The 17,210-nt window shown below is 42.7% G+C and overlaps 1 protein-coding gene across 2 annotated transcripts in view; it reads left to right on the forward strand.

Moving 5' to 3' along the window:
- Window positions 1-17,210, forward strand: part of BTAF1 (B-TFIID TATA-box binding protein associated factor 1) — a 927,996-nt gene that overhangs the window by 24,631 nt on the left and 886,155 nt on the right. The window lies entirely within an intron of this gene.

Raw genomic sequence — 17,210 nt, forward strand, 5'->3', positions numbered from 1 at the left:
AATACTTAAAGACAAACAGACTAAATTCGAGTCATTGTGGTGCTTCTTTCTTACCTACATCCGTCGCCAAGGCAGGTTAGGGTGCATACACCTTAGTATGTCAAAAAACTTCGAGCCTCAGACATGTGGGCACTTTAATCCCCGAAGCCTGAGGAGGATACGTTATGACTGAGCTACAACATAGCTACCTGAAGAGTTTGAAGACTGCCCTTATGGCGACCCATGTCTGCCTCTCTGGACTGTCGAATATTGAGATATGCCCCTGTTTATTGCTTACCGCTGACTTGGTTCTACCTTATCAATCCACTGTAGCAACATGCTGGGATTGATATTGTGAACTGTCTTCCTGATTCATTTTAATATACTGCGTTGTCTCTTGGAAGGCTGATGGTTTTGATCAATGTGTCATGTTTATTATTAAAATGCAAATTTTTTAATACATTGCCACAAATTAAATGTGTCCATCTTTTATGGAGAAAGAGTTCAGGGAGGGACCCAAAGTAGCATTCTAGATTCTAATAAGCATATGCGTACTAGAACTACAGCAAGAGTCAGTGTGGCAAGGAGGGGCAGCAGTGGTTGGACGGAGCTCGAGTTTGCTTGGACACCACGCTACAAGGACAAGCGGTGTGGGCCTGTACCCTGGGAGGTCCCTGCAAGCCAGAACACCACCCAGGTTTTAGCTGGTTCGAAAAACCGCTGTTAGGTGCTGGTCTTTGCACAGGAAGTAGATGTTGCAGCAGCACAGCGGAGCTCCACACAACTCTGAGGGTGAGTGCTCAGTCTACCTCTCAATGCCTATCTAATCAACTGACTGCCCAACACCTTGCAGCTCTGTTTTCCCAAACCTCCTCCCACCCCCCCCGCACTGTTTGGGAGCTATTCTGCCAGCTGGCTCCACTTCCTCGCCTTGATATTCTTATCACGCGAAATGCAGGAGGCTGGGCTCTGGTTGGTTGGCCCCTCCAGAGAGGGGAGTAAAGACCACAAAAAGTGCAAGACATGGAGCTGGGGCTTTAAGGCTCATGTGGAGGGCAGAGTGTATGAGTCAAGGGCTATACTCAGTCCTTAAAAGTGCGAGTCCGGTAGCCCTTGAAATCAGCTCAACTAGTTGTAGGTTTGGCTTGAGCATCCGTTGTGCTCTGCTCAAGTCGTCTCTTCTCTGTTTTAAAAACAGAACACAGCAGATCGAAGATAGTTCTCTGTTTGATGTATACAAACATAACTTGCCAAATTGGGGGATATTATGGCACTCCTGTTCTGGTAATATCTGGGAAGAGGCGGCGCTCGTTCTTCAGATTCATTCCGCAGTAGTATGCTGTACCTGTAACCCGGAGCAGGGTTGTCTAGCGTGCTTGTGCCCCTTCCCTGTAGTATCAGGCATTCATTTATCTATTAGGGAAGGTGAGACTGTGCTCATCTTTCAGATTTTTATTTTATTTGTATTCCTTCATCTTTGGATGATCTAAAGAAAGACATGGGCGCTAAGAGCCACCTCATCCATTCTTCCTCCTATTTTTAGAGTATTGAGAAGAGTAAGGAGGAAAGTGCCACTGTGCTCATCAAGATCTGAGGACGTTGTGGCATTAGTGGCCTTATTAGGATGTCAGTCAGTCCCTGCAGAAGCTGCCCATACAAGACCGGGTGCTGCTTGCTGGGTACTCCCTCACTCTACGATTCCCTTTGGCATACTTTTCTGTGTCTGGCCCAAGTTACTACAGGTTGAAGTGTGACTGCACAAAAACTCAGATCAGGAAGAATACTATCTACTAAACCAGGTGTCTCCAACCAGTGGATTGCAAGCTACCAGTAGGTTATAGCCTTGAGTTCATTTTTAAATAAGCACAGGGTCACATTTTCTTAACATTTAATGAAAGGCTGAGTTTATTTTACATTATCAGACTGCAGATAACAGGGCCTGCTAATGAGCCGTGGTCCTCTGATTTATGACATAGGCTGGAGCACGGAGGCGAAGAACTGAAGCACCAAAATATTCAACTTATAAGTAAAAGTCCTTGTCCACTCAATATTGGAGCATGATGAAAGTGATGTTTCTGAATGGTTTTTAAATGTGAGAAAAAAAAGTTACCTTAATGATTAACTCTTTATTTTAATTTTCTCTCATTTCAAAGTGTCACATGTATAAACAGCAGGCCTCTTGCTCCCAGTAGATATGATGCCAAATGTACAATTTTTTTTTTTTTTTTTTTTTTTTATGGGAGAAATTTAAAATGCAGAAATGTTCTGTATTTTGAACATTTTTGCAGAGTGTTTATCTGCACTTTAAATTTCTCCCATTTAAACAAAACAAAAAAAAAGTTGTATGTGACTGTGCCACATATGGCAAGGGGTCTGTCCTGTGCCATAAGTACATACAACACAGGCTCTGTCACCCATACACATATATCCAATTCATACGCAGACCTGTTTCACATTCAAACTATTGCTTCTAATTTAACCACGCAAGTGGATGCTATGTTATAGTCAACACTGGATATTTAGTTCTGTAGCTCAGGGGGATGCACGCGTATTCCATTGTCTAAGGTTGGGAAATTCTCATATTGAGCTTAATCATATACCAACAGAAATCAGTGTGAGGGCAAAATATGTAGCTCCATCTTCTCATCCAAACTTGTAATTTCCTCGTTCTGGGCACCATGGTGGGAGACCTGTATTTTCTATAAGTACTAGCCTGTTTCTTGTAAAGCCTGATGCGCTTACAGGACTTGTAATGATGGACAAACCAGCTCATGGGATGGTGTAAACCAGGCAAGGAATTAATAGTGTTCTCTCTAATATGCTCAGAAAACGTACATATTTAATGGGAAAGAATGAAATGAAAGGGGAGACCTAATAAAGTAAATGGAAAACGAAAGGAATGTCCCACCAGCCCTGTAGCTCACTCAGTTTCTGGCTGATAATCGCATGATCAATCATACTGTCACTCACAGGGCAAAAGGGACAATGGCTGATGTGCACTCCCACATTACCCCATGCTGCATATGGTCATGTATTGAAGCAGAATGTAAATGACACTAATACAGATGAGTGATAAAAGAAGGCAGACTCAAACCCCCACCATTACTCCATATTATATATTCTTATATGTCTTTTATTGAATTTGATTACATGGTTTTGGCTGACAATCAAGGATGTCGGACCTTCCAAAGAGGTTCTAGCAAGAATTAATAAAGTACAAATCTTATAAGGATTGTAAAATAGGTAATCAACACCAAAAGACTTACCTACAAAGATTATCTGTGAGATTTCATCTAATAAGATTCTGCTTTGCAGGACATGATGTGGAGCAGTAACCATGCACCATCAAAGGTCTATTGGCTTTAACATAGGTTTCATAATCTGCACTACTCCTTTAAATGTTATTAATAAAAAGACCAAACATACAGTGCCTGATATGTTACCCAATTATTCAATCAGGCCTATAGCTGTTAATACTGGTTCGTAAGAATAGCCTACTCCACTTCATTGCGCATAACATTTCTCATGGAGCAACAACTGGGTGTCGTAATAAAATTTCAAATGTTCAAAATTTGCAGTTGTCAAAGCAATCATTATGCCCTCTTAGAAAGGATTTTATATTACTGTAATTCAAATCTTCTGTCCTCATGGTTTTTTCCAGTGGGTCACCAAAACCCTTGCACGTGCAAGCGCGCCTGGTCCTTAGTAAGTAAACTTAGAAGGGGACGCATATAGGCCGCTGAACCTTTTGGATCGCATGGAGTATCCTAGCTATACAGTGATCGATGCACATCAACTTATCAATGTCACCAATTGACACCCACTAGAGAATCATGAAGCATGAAAACAATGAATCCTCATTCATGAATAACCACAACTCAATTATCCATTTTATTAACTTTATTTCCCTATTAGTTACAATACGAAGTCATCAATTAGACCAAACTTTATTCAATCAACTCAGAATTAGTTCATTAATGACCACCCATAACATAATCTAATCCGAATTTGGTAAAACCTATGCTTGAATGCTTCAGCATAAACCAACAAAGATGAATATAACCGCATTAATAGCAGAGTTCAGCAATTTGTCCGTCAATAATTTGTCACTGTCAATGTCACCAATAGAAAAAATACCTAAACCAAATTAGCATGTGGGACTTCATGCAAAAACTATTTAGGAAATGTGAATTTGGAAACCTCTAGCTAAGAAACTATAAAACAGCGCATTTGGTACCTAGAAAGAAAGACCTAAACGTTAATCAGTCTCATTGTCATAGCTACCTATCCACGAAATGGATCAGTAACAAAGTCAGTCTTCGTCCTCAGGTCATCAATTGATCAGCAGCACATCAGGCTCTCAAGAGCATTAGCCCATAATCTTGAATCACGTCTTCTGGCATCATCATTTCCCCCCCCCCCCCACCTCCCTAAATTCTAAAGTTTTAGCCCCTTGTCATGACTTTTTATTCGTTTTTCAGTTCATCCCCTTAATTTCTAATTAGTCAGTCAATCGGCAGATAGGATTCTAACATATAATATTATTTTTACAAATCTATGAGTTCTAATGTTTCTCCATCCCTAATTAGTTGATTTGTCCGCTGTGTGATGCCCTCATCAGGTATCGAAAATGTTGCATGTTCCTCTTCAGTCAGTGCTCTCATTGTTCAAGTCCTAGGAAAGTACATTTAGCCTACTCTACACATAATTGTATCAATTTGACTTCATCATCTCTTGTCCGTCGGTACATTGCAGAAAATTCTAGTTAAGCAAATGTTAACATTGGGTGGTTCAGGGTCTGATTAATTCATCGGCTTCTCTGCAGTGTGCTAGAAATTCAGCTTCTTGTGAGGCCTTGAAAAGGCTAGGCCACAACTTCAGCTTAAGTTAATTCTACAAATTAATGGAAAACATTGGTTACATGTCTCATTATGACACATTACCACATTATTCTTACACATTTTCATTATCACACACACATTTTTAGTTCCTTTATATAAGTTTGTATAAGTGGCTGACATACCACGTTGGCACATTTCCAAAAACATGCACATTAGTTTTCTCTACGATGAATTTTTCTATGAACTCTTATAAATCATAACATACACATTTTAAATAAATTCTAATTGGCATATCTGCGTCAACACACGCTATGGTAATCTCCGAGATTCCATGTAACAAAGTACCTTCCTATTGGCTTGAGCACAGTGCAGTTGTTTTGCTTCACTAATGACCAAGCTGAAACTCATGTACTGACAAATCTTTGGAATGCGCTTCTTAATCCAAAGAAGACGTTTATTATTTCAGGTCGCAAGGTTCCTAAAAGGAGATTAGCATGCTGAAAGCACACGTTTTAAAAAAGGTCACATCAATGAAATGTAAACATGTACAAATGATTCTCCACTGCAATATACACAGCACACATGTGTCTATATTATAAAGCAAATAATGAATACAAAAAATGCATCACCCTGAGGAATGGGCATAACTGCTTCAGCTCCCTCCTACTCAGCATCAGATCACTGGATCCCAGAATCTATTGAGGAGAGAGAGATCAATTATCCTCACGGGAAGGATGACACACACTCCAGCGTCCTGGATAGCTGCAAACACTCTGTCCCCGGTCCATCTGGTCTCGGCCTCTTATACTTTGAACAAACAAAAGAGGAACATTTTAGAACCTCCCTTTCCCTGCAGAAGTTAATTTATTCAAAAAATGCTGAATGCTTTAGGGCAGCTTTGAAAATAACACATCAGGACTTGGCCACAATCCCACTGTGCCAATTCAAAACAAGATCGTTCCCTGCCGTCTTAGTACATTCTTATGAGCCTAAGCCCTTGGTGGGAAAGAACACAAAAAAGAAAACCATGTGCACATTGTACAATATGGAAAACTACTTTCAGCTTTTAACGTGGCAATGTCTAATGCTAAAAGTCAATAGGCAAAATGAAGTTGGTGGTCACTAATGTGACAGTGTGCTGCTAGGCCAAGTGCAACGTGGAGTCAGTGGTCAAAACTCACATAGCATTACAGTAATAAACCACTCTTTAAAGCATTTTGACTTCAGCACATGCTTTTCGTAAGTGAACCTGGCTTGCTGGCTTTTTCATAACTGTTTGTAATAAACTTGTCCAACACAATGAACCTAGAAGACCTATAGCCTTGCCACGATGCCATAACCAATACTACCCTACTGAAGTTTGCAGAAACTGGCAGCCGTTGTGCAAACAGTTATGAAAGTCAAATTTGTATGAAATTACAGTTGGCAAAACAATTTACACCCCCTCAAAATGGCCTACAAGGCTTTTAGTAGTGAAAATCTTCTACCTCTGAATAGGTTTGTTAGAGGGTGACTGTTGCAAAAACCGTTACTATGGTACTCCAGGATTTCATATAACAAAATACCTCTCCAGAGCCTATAACCTGTTGTGATAACCAGCCACCATTAATGATGTACCGTCTTTAACAAATGCTTTTCACAGTAAATAAGCCAGGCCTACTCTTTTCTTGATAAATATCAGGTTTATGGCATCAAACATCTCTTCCCTGTGAAACAATCTGTCCTTTAGCCTTTTTAATTTAATTGTCACCTTGACCAACTCGGACCTGCAGCGTTGAGTGTAAACTTTCCCATATTGCAGCCATCCAATATAGAGCCATAAAACTGAATGATTACACAATTATAGCTGGCAAGAGGGCCTAACTGGGATTACTGCAGTGAACGTATTCTGGGTGCACAGTGTCTTTAAAGGGATAACCACAGCAAAAGTCTTGCCTGCTTCAGTAATCTGAGTTTACCTGAAACAGAATACATGTATGCAGTTTTTAATACATAGTAACAATCCAGCCTTAAATGCGGTTGACTGTAACAAATGCTTTTCACAATAAGTATGTAAGCTCTACTACCTGGTTGTAACTTCTCATAATAAACACATCCGACCGATAGTTTTGATCATTGACTTGCCACCATAATCATTCAATTCTGGTGTATTGTGTGTAAATGAGTGCAAAGCACACAATGTCTACCCAATAAAAGTCAGTTTATATGCTTACCTGCATGTTGACTCCCCATAAAAGTGATATCACCAAGGAAAGGTCCATGCAAAAAACGATGCCACAGTTATGTCAACTAAAAGATGTTGGTCACTCACATTGAAATATAGTGTGGTGTTTATCAGCATTCCCATTAGCTTTTGTTAATGAGTTCCAATTAGTATGTTCATGTTCTGTACTTTGCGTGACTGGGTAGTGAAATGTCTGCAAGGACCACTGTCACATAGGGACAATGTACTATGGGAACACAACTTGCTGCCCTTGTCTGGTACTTTGGAATTTGTGTACCTTTCTGGTTTTTGTTTAAGTATTCCTAGGCTTGTAATGCATATGGAGCCTAGCAGAATCCTACTAGTAGTGCCGTTTTGGGCAGTGGGGAGGAAGTTCGCAGCTTTATGCTGCCAGTGTACTGCCAGTTAAGATGCTGTGCCTGAGTTTTTTTTCTGGGGTGGGTACATTAGCTGCCCTTGCATGTTTGTGTGCATGTGGTAGTCCTGGTCCCTTGGTATACCTCCCTTTTAAAAAAACAAAAAAAAAATAGTTGTTCGGAGATTTTTTTTATTTTTGTGTTTCTGCATTATTAGAGAAGTAATTTGGCTCAGGTAGACATTGCTAATCCCGTTTTTTTTTTTTTTTTTTTTTTTTTGCTCTCGAGAGATAGATAGATAGATATATAGATATAGATATAGATATAGATATAGATATATATATATATATATATATTCAGGAACCATGAGAACTATACACTTCATTTTGGTTTTGGTTCAATGCTGTGGCTCCAGATATAAAACTGGAACAGATGATCCAGAGATCACAAAAGTTCCAAGGGAATTGTTGGTCAGTCACGTCAAAGTGAATATGTTGCTCAATGGCAGCTTGTTTCCCATGAATTCCTTTCTATTTGCAATGTTTTCAGAAATGACAAATTCAAAATTAATGGATCATCCTGAAGCTGTTCCTCACCACAAACATGTGGGAAAGAGGAGAATGTTTTAATAAACATGTTGACAACCTTCATTTCATGCAGCAGAAAGGAAACACCTTAGAAATGACTGAGCATGTGCGACTGCACAACTTTGTGACCAAACAACATGTGGATAATGATATAAGACACCACTACTAGACGTTCTGGGACATGGATCAAAGCTATACTTAGAACCGAAGCAGGAGAGATTTGTATTGAAAGAAAAATCTGTTTGACATAATCACTAAAGCTAAACTTACATGCTTTGATTGCCATCACAAGAGTTTTCCCAACCAGTCACTACAAAACAGGTTACAATTTTTTTTTCTTCTAGCACAGACATTGTAGCAAAAAGGAGTGCATTTTTACCAAGGACATTCTGTCGTGATCTTCCAGCAAACTCATTATTTGATGAAGACACTGCAACCAAACCAGTGAAGCACAAACTCGCACAAGAGCTCAGGGTGGGGGGAGGTGTAACTTTCACCTGAAGAAGGTGAGCATAAAGAGTAGCAATCCAGCAGTAAAATGGCAGGCAGTTTGCTGGCTCTGCCCTGAGCTTGTAGACTACACGAAGAGTGGTAGGAAACAAGACTGAGTGTTCTTAATAGCACTAAAGGCACCTCTGTTTGCAGAGCTGGTCAGTAGGCACAGCCTTGCTAACATTGTCTGTTTCGTGGTGCATAGGAAAAAGTTCTTCAGATGAGTGGCCACAATTTCAATTGTGGGAATATATAAATTGTGACCAGATAGTTGCTCTGCGCTTCTTACACGAGTGAAAGCTGTCCTTACTAAACTAAAACCTAATTTGTCTGTTGTACCTTATTGTATGCCAAAAGGCACACCTCTCTTTAGCAAATCTGAAAGAAAACTTAATTGAATTCTAGGGCGGGACCAGAGGCGAGGATTCTGCATACCTTTCTCAATTTGTTTTTTTTAATCCTTTCTCCAGCAGCATCTTATAACCAACCAAAAACACAAACATTTCCCAGTCCACTGGGAAAGTAAATATCCAGTCCAACCAATCCTATTTCTGTTATCTCTTGAAGAGTGGAAATGTATTTCCTATTCCCCCTTTTTTTTTTCTTTTCTTTTTTTTTTCTGGTCCACCAGCATAAACATACCTCTGAATCTTTGCATTGCCCTTGAAATAGTTTATTCCTGTGTTTGTTCCCCATTTTGTTTATGGGACTTGGTAATGTTATATTTTTGCCTTCAGGGTTGCAAACCGCAGGATCGACTCTCCCAATTCCCTGAGTGGTTTTATTTAAGAAAGTTGGGCCATGCTTGTCCTGTGCGGTCCTGTGTCTGCTAAAGGGTGTGCTCCTCCCCAGCTGGCTCTGAACTGTCTCTCATACAGCTCTTTGGCTGGTTAAAAAAAAAAAAAAACCTAAGCAGGACCCGACCTGCTAGGCCAGGAGTTGGCCACTCCACCAGGATCCATTTTTAGTTGCTCACAGCCATCTCTTTTGGGAGATGGCCAAGATTCAACCTGTGTAGAATAAAGAGTGCAGTACACCCTTTTTTTTTTTTTTTTTTTTTTTTGTTACATTTCAGAATTCAAAGTGGCTTGTTTTCCAAATCTTCAAGATGGAGGGCATTCATCTCCTCAGGTATTCTGCGTCATGAAGACTGGCTTGTACGTCTGGACCTAAAGGAGTCATACATAACAATAGACCTCATTGTAGGTTCCTTCAATTCATTTGGAGATAACAAGTCTTCAGATACTCTGCTCTTCCATTTGTCTGCATCGTGGTGTTTCACGAAGGTCCTGAAACTGGTGGTGGAGTCACTCAGGATATAAGGCTTCTGCCTCGTAGAGTATTTTGATATCCTCCATTACGGCTCAGTCATAGGAAACGCTGATCAACCACCTGACTATGGCAGTTTCCCTCCTGCGGAATCTAGGATTTGGCATCAACAGGGAGAAATCCAGGACTTCTCTATACTTCCTTACTAGGCTTCATCATAGGTAGGGCTATGGGAACCGGCTTGGTGACTCTCTGTCCGGTTTTGAAGTCCACTGGCTTCTCTGGAGATGTCCAGGTGTCTTGATGGACATGCCAGGCTCCCATCTGTTTGGTCCAAGGCTGATTCCTCCCTAGAGTTCTTTAACATCCAGGCCATAGAATGCTTCTTGGGCCTTTCAGCTCTAGTCTGGCAATTTCCCTTCCACTAACCCTTCAACAGTGTTGTGTTTTTTTTTTTTGGGGGTGGGGCGTGGGGGTGGGGGTGAATATGGCAGAGGCCTGGTGTATTGTGTATGTTGAACTCCTCTGCCTGAACAGGCATCCCAGCCTTTCCAGGGTTGGGCTGTGGGTCCAGCAGATGACCGGGCCACCAAGGGCAACGTTCATGCCAATCTTCATCCCTCCAGTGCAATTTCCAAGCCCTCAGTGTGCCCTGACCAGCCCACAGCTACCCAGAAGGGGCAGGATCAGTAGGGGTGGCAACAAATCACACCTCAAGTGTGTCTTTAGATTGTCCCATGGGGCACACCCTGCCATTACTTTTTGACCCACTGCATCTGCCTCCTGCTACCGCCCTGTAGACCCACATACTCTGCATGCTGTTCATGGTGGGCTCTTAGCACTTTCATTTTTGATGTACTCGCTTTTGACCCCACAAGTGCCCCTTGGGTGTTCACAAAAGTGATGCTGGTGATCCCTGCCCTCCTTTGAAGGTCAGCTGGCACCAGTCTTCCCCCTATTTCAAGCACTGGCAGTTGACGGCTGGTTTGCCACATTCAGACGCGGGCTACCTCCCAGATGAACCTGTGCCTCCTTACACTTATGGGGTTCTCAGTTAACCTGCAGAGTATTGACTGACTCCTAAGCAGAGGCTCTCCATCATCAAAACTATACTGGATATGGTGCGCTTTCAAGCCCTTCCTCCACACAGTCCTTGCTATTCCGGCTGATGTTTTAGCCTCTCCTTGGTCTCGGTGAAGATGTCTGAGGTGGTTGGGCCTACCAACCTCTTGTATCCCTCTCACCAACCATGCCAGTTGGCCATGCAAGCTGTACAGTGGGACTGGAAACCTCAGTGGGGCCCAGCACCAAGGGGACCTGAGATTCCTTCCAAGAGGCAGAGGAGACTGCAGAAGACCTGTAGTAGTGGCTGCTTGACTGCAGTGGGGCAGCTGCAGACCTCCCTTCTTCCTTCTCCTCCCTTCTCTTCCCCCCCCCCCCCCCCACTCCCCATAAAGTGTTAAAGATGGCTATGGATGCAGCGCTACTAGGTTTTGGATGTCATCTGGAGGAGGTGGAGATCAGGGGGACTGTGCCTGAGACCCACTTCCACATCAGTTTGCTAGGGTTGTCTGCGATCTGCTTTGTATTGAAAGTATTAATACCCTCCAAGGAACTGCTGGTACTGTTTCTCATGGATAATACCATTCCCATGTGGTACTGAAACCAGTGAAGAGGGAACCTATACCAAGAGGCGCTCTCCCTTTTGACCTTTTTACATTTGCTGGACCAACTGTCCTCCTTTAAATCACCAATTGTTGTGAACGTTTTAGAATAGGTAGCTTCCACCTAAGCCATTTGTGATGCCACAGTGGGACTTACATCTGGTTTTTGTTTCCAATATGTACACCTTTTGAACCAGTGTGCAGTTGTCCATTGCTCCTCCTCACCCTTAAAACGACCTTCCAGTTAGTGCACCACTTCTGTAGCAGAATGGCATTGATGCAAAGTTGCACGGTGCCATATACTGGACCACTGCTTTGATTTTTCCAAATCCAGTTTTGTGCCTAGTGGTGATCTGTGATTAGAGTATCCACCCAAAAGAGTGTTACAGAAGATAACTACAAATTCCCCTCTTTCCCACCACCCCACCCCTCCAACCACAGCTGACCACCCAATCTCCTTCTGAGGAGTCAGAAGGACTTCCACATCACCTCTTAGTGGAAGGCAGTTTATGCCTCATGGCCTGGGAAGTCTTAGGCTTACCGAAGAATGTTGACAAACTCCTTTAGAGATCTTGGTCTGAACACAAGATGACCCTTAGGACAAATGGCTTGGTCAGTATATGCTGTGGCACCTGAATCTTATGGGCTCTGACATCGTACATGTACTGAATTTTCTTTCTGATCCAGCTGTTCAATAGCTGCCTATTGATGGTACTAGGGTAGGTGAAAATTTTGTTAGTCAGGAAGCTTCTCAGAGGTACTTACCCCCCCACCCCCATGTGGGATGTAAATAGAGTATTGAATCTACTCCTCTTCTGGGCTGTGAATGGATTCTCGAGTATTTAACAAAATAATTTGCAATGTTAGCATGCTTGGTATCATGTAGAAGGTTGTCGAACGTTGGATCATTGGAAATACCTCGCAGAATATTTACTCCGCACAGTTACCTTTTTAGTGTGCACCAATACCGAAACTTGAACGCTAGTAATCTCTTATCCAGCATTCAGGGACAATCACAAGTAATGCAGAGTGAAATGCCTGAAAACACATGAAAGTGTGATAAATGAGGTCCGTCCTGGAGGAGAAGGTCAACTCCTAACATCTCTCAGGAAACTTCTCAAAGCATTCTTCTCTCCCACTATTTCAAGGTGGGTTGGTAGATGAGGCAGGATTGATGTTAATCTTTTTGGTGCCCATTCAGTGAAAGGCCATGGGGTCCAAAGTTCTTTCCTCAGGCACAAGGCTTTAGAACATTATTAGTGCAGTTGATTGGTCCTCTGATTTCACATTCAAGAGGTTTTACGTAAAACTGGTTGTGGATTTAGCCTCTCGAGTGAAAAGTACGCTTAAACTTGCTGTTAGAAATTGGGTCTCTAGTTAGCAGAGGTCAGCACCCTGTCCAAGTAGGAAACCCAATCCTAGTCCGAATACGTCAGTTACACACCATAAATTAACCTGTGTCACCCTCTGGTAGCTTGGCACAGAGCAGGCAGGTTTAACTTGGAGGGCAATGTGTAAAGTATTTTTGCAACATTTAAAACCACACAATAAAAATATCACAAAGACTCCACAAATATAAATTATATTTTTATGAAAAAAAGACCAAAACGGCAAAAATACGGTGCACCGCGCAGCTGATAAGGCGATGCATCGAATCTAGGCCTCTCAGTCGTTGCTGTGATGTCCTCCCCATCAGTGGCAGCGGTGATGTGTCTGAGATGCTGTGGCTCTGATGAGCGCAGTGATGGCAATGCGTGGGTTTTTGGAAGAACGACTGAAGAACCCACTTCCAAGGGCCCAGGACTGGTTTTGCACCACTTGGCAGGGCAGGACCCACACACAGTTGGCAGATTCCAGATCCTGTAGCAGCGGTGAGTGAAGTCTTTGATGTCCCTGAGACTTCAGAACAAGAGGCAAGCCCTTGGAGTCACTCTGTTCCAGTGGTGTTGGTCCAGTCCTTTTCACTCATGCAGAGATGGCAGCAGACAGGTAGCACAGCAGAAACACTTTTTTTTTCCCCAGAACAGCAGTAACCGACTAGTAGCAGTCCTTGTAGTAGCACAGCAATCCTTCCTAGCAGAGTATCCACAGGTCCAGAAGTGTACTGATTTGGTGGGATCAGAGGGTCCAGCACGTATACCCTGTTGAAGTGTGGGTGACTTCAAAGAAGGGCCTTTGAAGGGCACAGAGGTCCTTTCTTTTTACCCTGGCTCCAAACTCCCTACAGGGGGTTAAGCATTCCTTTGTGTGGAAGCAGGACACTGCCTATTCAGGTGTGTCAGAGCCTCCCTCCCATCCTGCCCAGGATGACCCATCAACAGGCAGATGGCTAATCAGTCATATATACTCTTCTTTGTTTGGGGCTGTCTAGAGGGAATGCACTAAACCAGCTGTCACCCCACCCCAGATGTGTATTGGAGACAGGCTGTAGGCGCACATTGCTAAGAGCAGGAAAATACCAACCTTCTAAAAGTTCTCAAAATTGTAATAATAAATCCGACTTTACCATTGAGCAGGATGTCCTACAATTCCATGGGTACTTAACATGACATAGCTGCTCCTTCTCTATTGAGGATTACAGCTTGTTAAATGTAATAAGCATTGCCCAGTGTTGGCTGTGCGAGGGGTAGGCCTCACAGTTGTGAAAAGCGAATTTGTGAGTTTTTCACTAACAGGACATGTAAAACCTAAAAGTATATGTCCCACCTTTTAGTTACATGGCACCCTGTCCTGTGGGCTAGCTAGGACTCACCTTAGGAGTAACTTTTGTGTAATAAAAGGAGTTTAAGGCTTAACAAGTGGCATGGTAGTGAAACTGCGTATATGGGCTCGGCAGTGGCAGGCCCGAGACCTGTTTAAAAGGCTACTTAAATAGGTGTTACAATCAGTGCTGCAGGCCCACTAGACAATTTAATTTACGAGCCCTGGGCACATATAGAGTACTTAACTAGGGATTCAGCAGTAAATTATTCCAATTGTGTATACACCAGTGTTACCATTTTTAGGGAAAGAGCCCATGCACTTTAGCGCTGGTTAGCAGTGGTAAAGTGCACAGAGTCCTAAGTCCAACAAAAAATCAGCAAAAATATGAGGCAAGTAGGCAACCTTTGGGGAAGACCACCTTAAGGATGACAGGTCTAAAACTTGCATAATCCTTGCCCCTGGTCCTTACATAGAATGGAAATTTTCATAGCTATTGCGAAAGAAAGCTTCAATTGTAATAAGGACACTGAGGAGAGTATTATCCCTTGTCACTGAATATTAAATATTCAGTGTTACTTCCCTAATAAAATGTTTTTTATTGTGTATATACTGAAGGATGCAAAAATTCCTAATTTCTTCGCTATGGACATTGCTTTGGAGTTTTATTCTAAATGGAATTTTGGTTATGTGGCCAATTATTTGTACATCAGATGTGAACTGTTTATTTTTTCATACTAGTGACTGTAGTTCTTTCCATTCTCTGGGAATGAGTGGAGTATGTTTTAGCATTGGAAAGGAGGAACAGGAAATACTTGCACTTAAAAAAAAAAAAAAATCTTTATTGGCGTTTAAATGACGTGCACCTTCGGCAGAAGTAAAGGACAGCTTACAGTTAGTGTTAAGAGATATTAGTTCATGTATGGACTGCTTGACTTATTAAACAGACGTGCTTTGGTAAACAAGAGCGTCATGTGGCTGTGCATGCGGATGTTAACTTTGTGTGTTCGGCAGACTCGCATACAGCAGCTAGCTCAACCAGGTAACAGTGTGCGTGTGTACCCCATGCTTTTATGGGAGGGGAGAGGGGTCGCAAGTCACACCTCTCCTGAACTAAGGGGTGGGGTGGGTGCTCTTGGGTGGAGGGGCGGAGTTCCTTACCTGGGGGAGGGAGAGGAGTTAAGCACGCCAGCGAGGATGGTGTTGAGGTGTGGGGACCATGGAGGGACCAGAGACTAGGAGAGGAGGGGGTATGCAGGGATGAAGGCCAGTACGGTATATTTGAGCCTGGTGTTGACAGATACGTTTTACCGTTCCTAGACACTGCTCCCTCTGTTTCTCCGCAATGAAAGTCCAGTGGTGTCTCCCAGTGTGTCTTCAGTGATTTGAGTGGTGTTGCATTATCCATGCATAAGGCGCTATATAGGCGAGTGATGCCCTGCCTGCTCCTCCGTCCCTCCTTCCCCCACCCATGTTGAAGCACTGTAAACAGTACAAGGTAACTGGCTCATGAGTTCTATGCAGACGCTGTGTAGGTGTCCCAGGAGCATGGCATGGATAAACAAGCATTTGCAAAGCAGTGGGTTTTGCGTTTGCTCGAGTTAGAGCTATTAGTGTTGTAAATTCCTAATTGTTCTTCTCTTACCACATAAATTGAAAATGAAAAGTAAAACAGTTGATATAAGCAGTCGATTCAAAGTGCCATGAGCCGGAAGGAGAGAGACACAAAAGGGAAAAAGGTTTGCTTACAGTTAAACATATCCGCAAATGTGCATTTATCCATGTAACTTGGTCGGTAACAAAACCGCCCCAAGGCAGGACAGATATGAACATTTTACTAATAATATAATAAAAAAATGTTGAAAGGCAAGCCCGCGAACGAGTACACATCAAACAAACAGCGCTTGTGCGCTGCTATTCCTATCCTAAAAAGGAATCCCAGGGGACACACTTAGCATCTACCAGGCCCTCAAACGTGTACAGGATCTTATCATTGAATAGCTCACCCCAGGTAGTGAGTCCTGTTTCTGTATAATGGGTTATCTCCTGCATGTGATGGCGCTCCTTTCAACCAGGCACACCCAGAGGGGGAGGTAGTATTTGCACAAGTGACATTTAGTGCAAGTGGGCCAGCAGGTTTTTGCCACCTTCATAGAACGTTATCTTCCCCCTTGGGAGCCACTCCTCGGAGCCCATAAGCCACTGCAATAGCTCCAGTGCAGAAGTGTCAGCCCCCCCCATTACCAGAACCATTGCCCCAATTCGAACCCACCAGCAACCGGCTGGCCATTGTAGTTGGGCTGGTGTGTAATAATAATAATAATCATCATCATTTGGTAGCCCCCAAGCCACCTGCAGACTTGTGGGGGGGTGTCATGCGATCGGATTCCTGCAGAGAACCCCCTGGTCACAAGACCAAGATAGCGGAGAAGTAGAAGTATTGTTTGTATCTGGAGCGCCAACATTTTAGCAATTGCTGTGCAGCCCATGGAGGACAGCAAAAGGCCAGTCCAGAAGGGCATAAAGCTCCGGATCTCCGTTGGTGCCATCCCTATGTTGCCATCCACCAAGTCTTTGTCCGAGTGGTATTCACGTACCCCTAGGTTGATAGTATCACAGTTCCATGGCAGAGAGGGGGGGGGGGGGGTTGTCCTCAAATGCATGCACCCCTTCAGGGATAACAGACCTGAAATTGGCTAAACTTTGTTTAAACTTCCCACAAAAAAACTGGGAAGATAATGTGCGTTATTGCTTGGCTATAAGATGCTGCTGAATAAAGGAGAACGATATGCATAATCCTCACTTGGGTTCCTTAATAGAACTGAAATTTAGTGTTTAGGGATTTATTTTTTCTTTTTAATTGTCATGCATTGTTCGGCGTTTAAATGCATAGCCCTGTTTATTATCTATATTGCTGTGAACACTTCCAAAATTGGAAGTTACAATTAATGGTAGGAAAAAATAAATCCGTTACTACTTGCCTTTTAAGCATCAATCACTGTTGTAGTGTTTTTCCTTTTATTAGTATAGACTTCTGTGAAAGATCTCAAAATTAGTATTTTTTTAATTACATTTTTGATGTACTATTTGGGGTATAT

This window comes from Pleurodeles waltl, chromosome 6 (assembly GCF_031143425.1).
Source record: "Pleurodeles waltl isolate 20211129_DDA chromosome 6, aPleWal1.hap1.20221129, whole genome shotgun sequence".
Taxonomy (NCBI): domain Eukaryota; kingdom Metazoa; phylum Chordata; class Amphibia; order Caudata; family Salamandridae; genus Pleurodeles; species Pleurodeles waltl.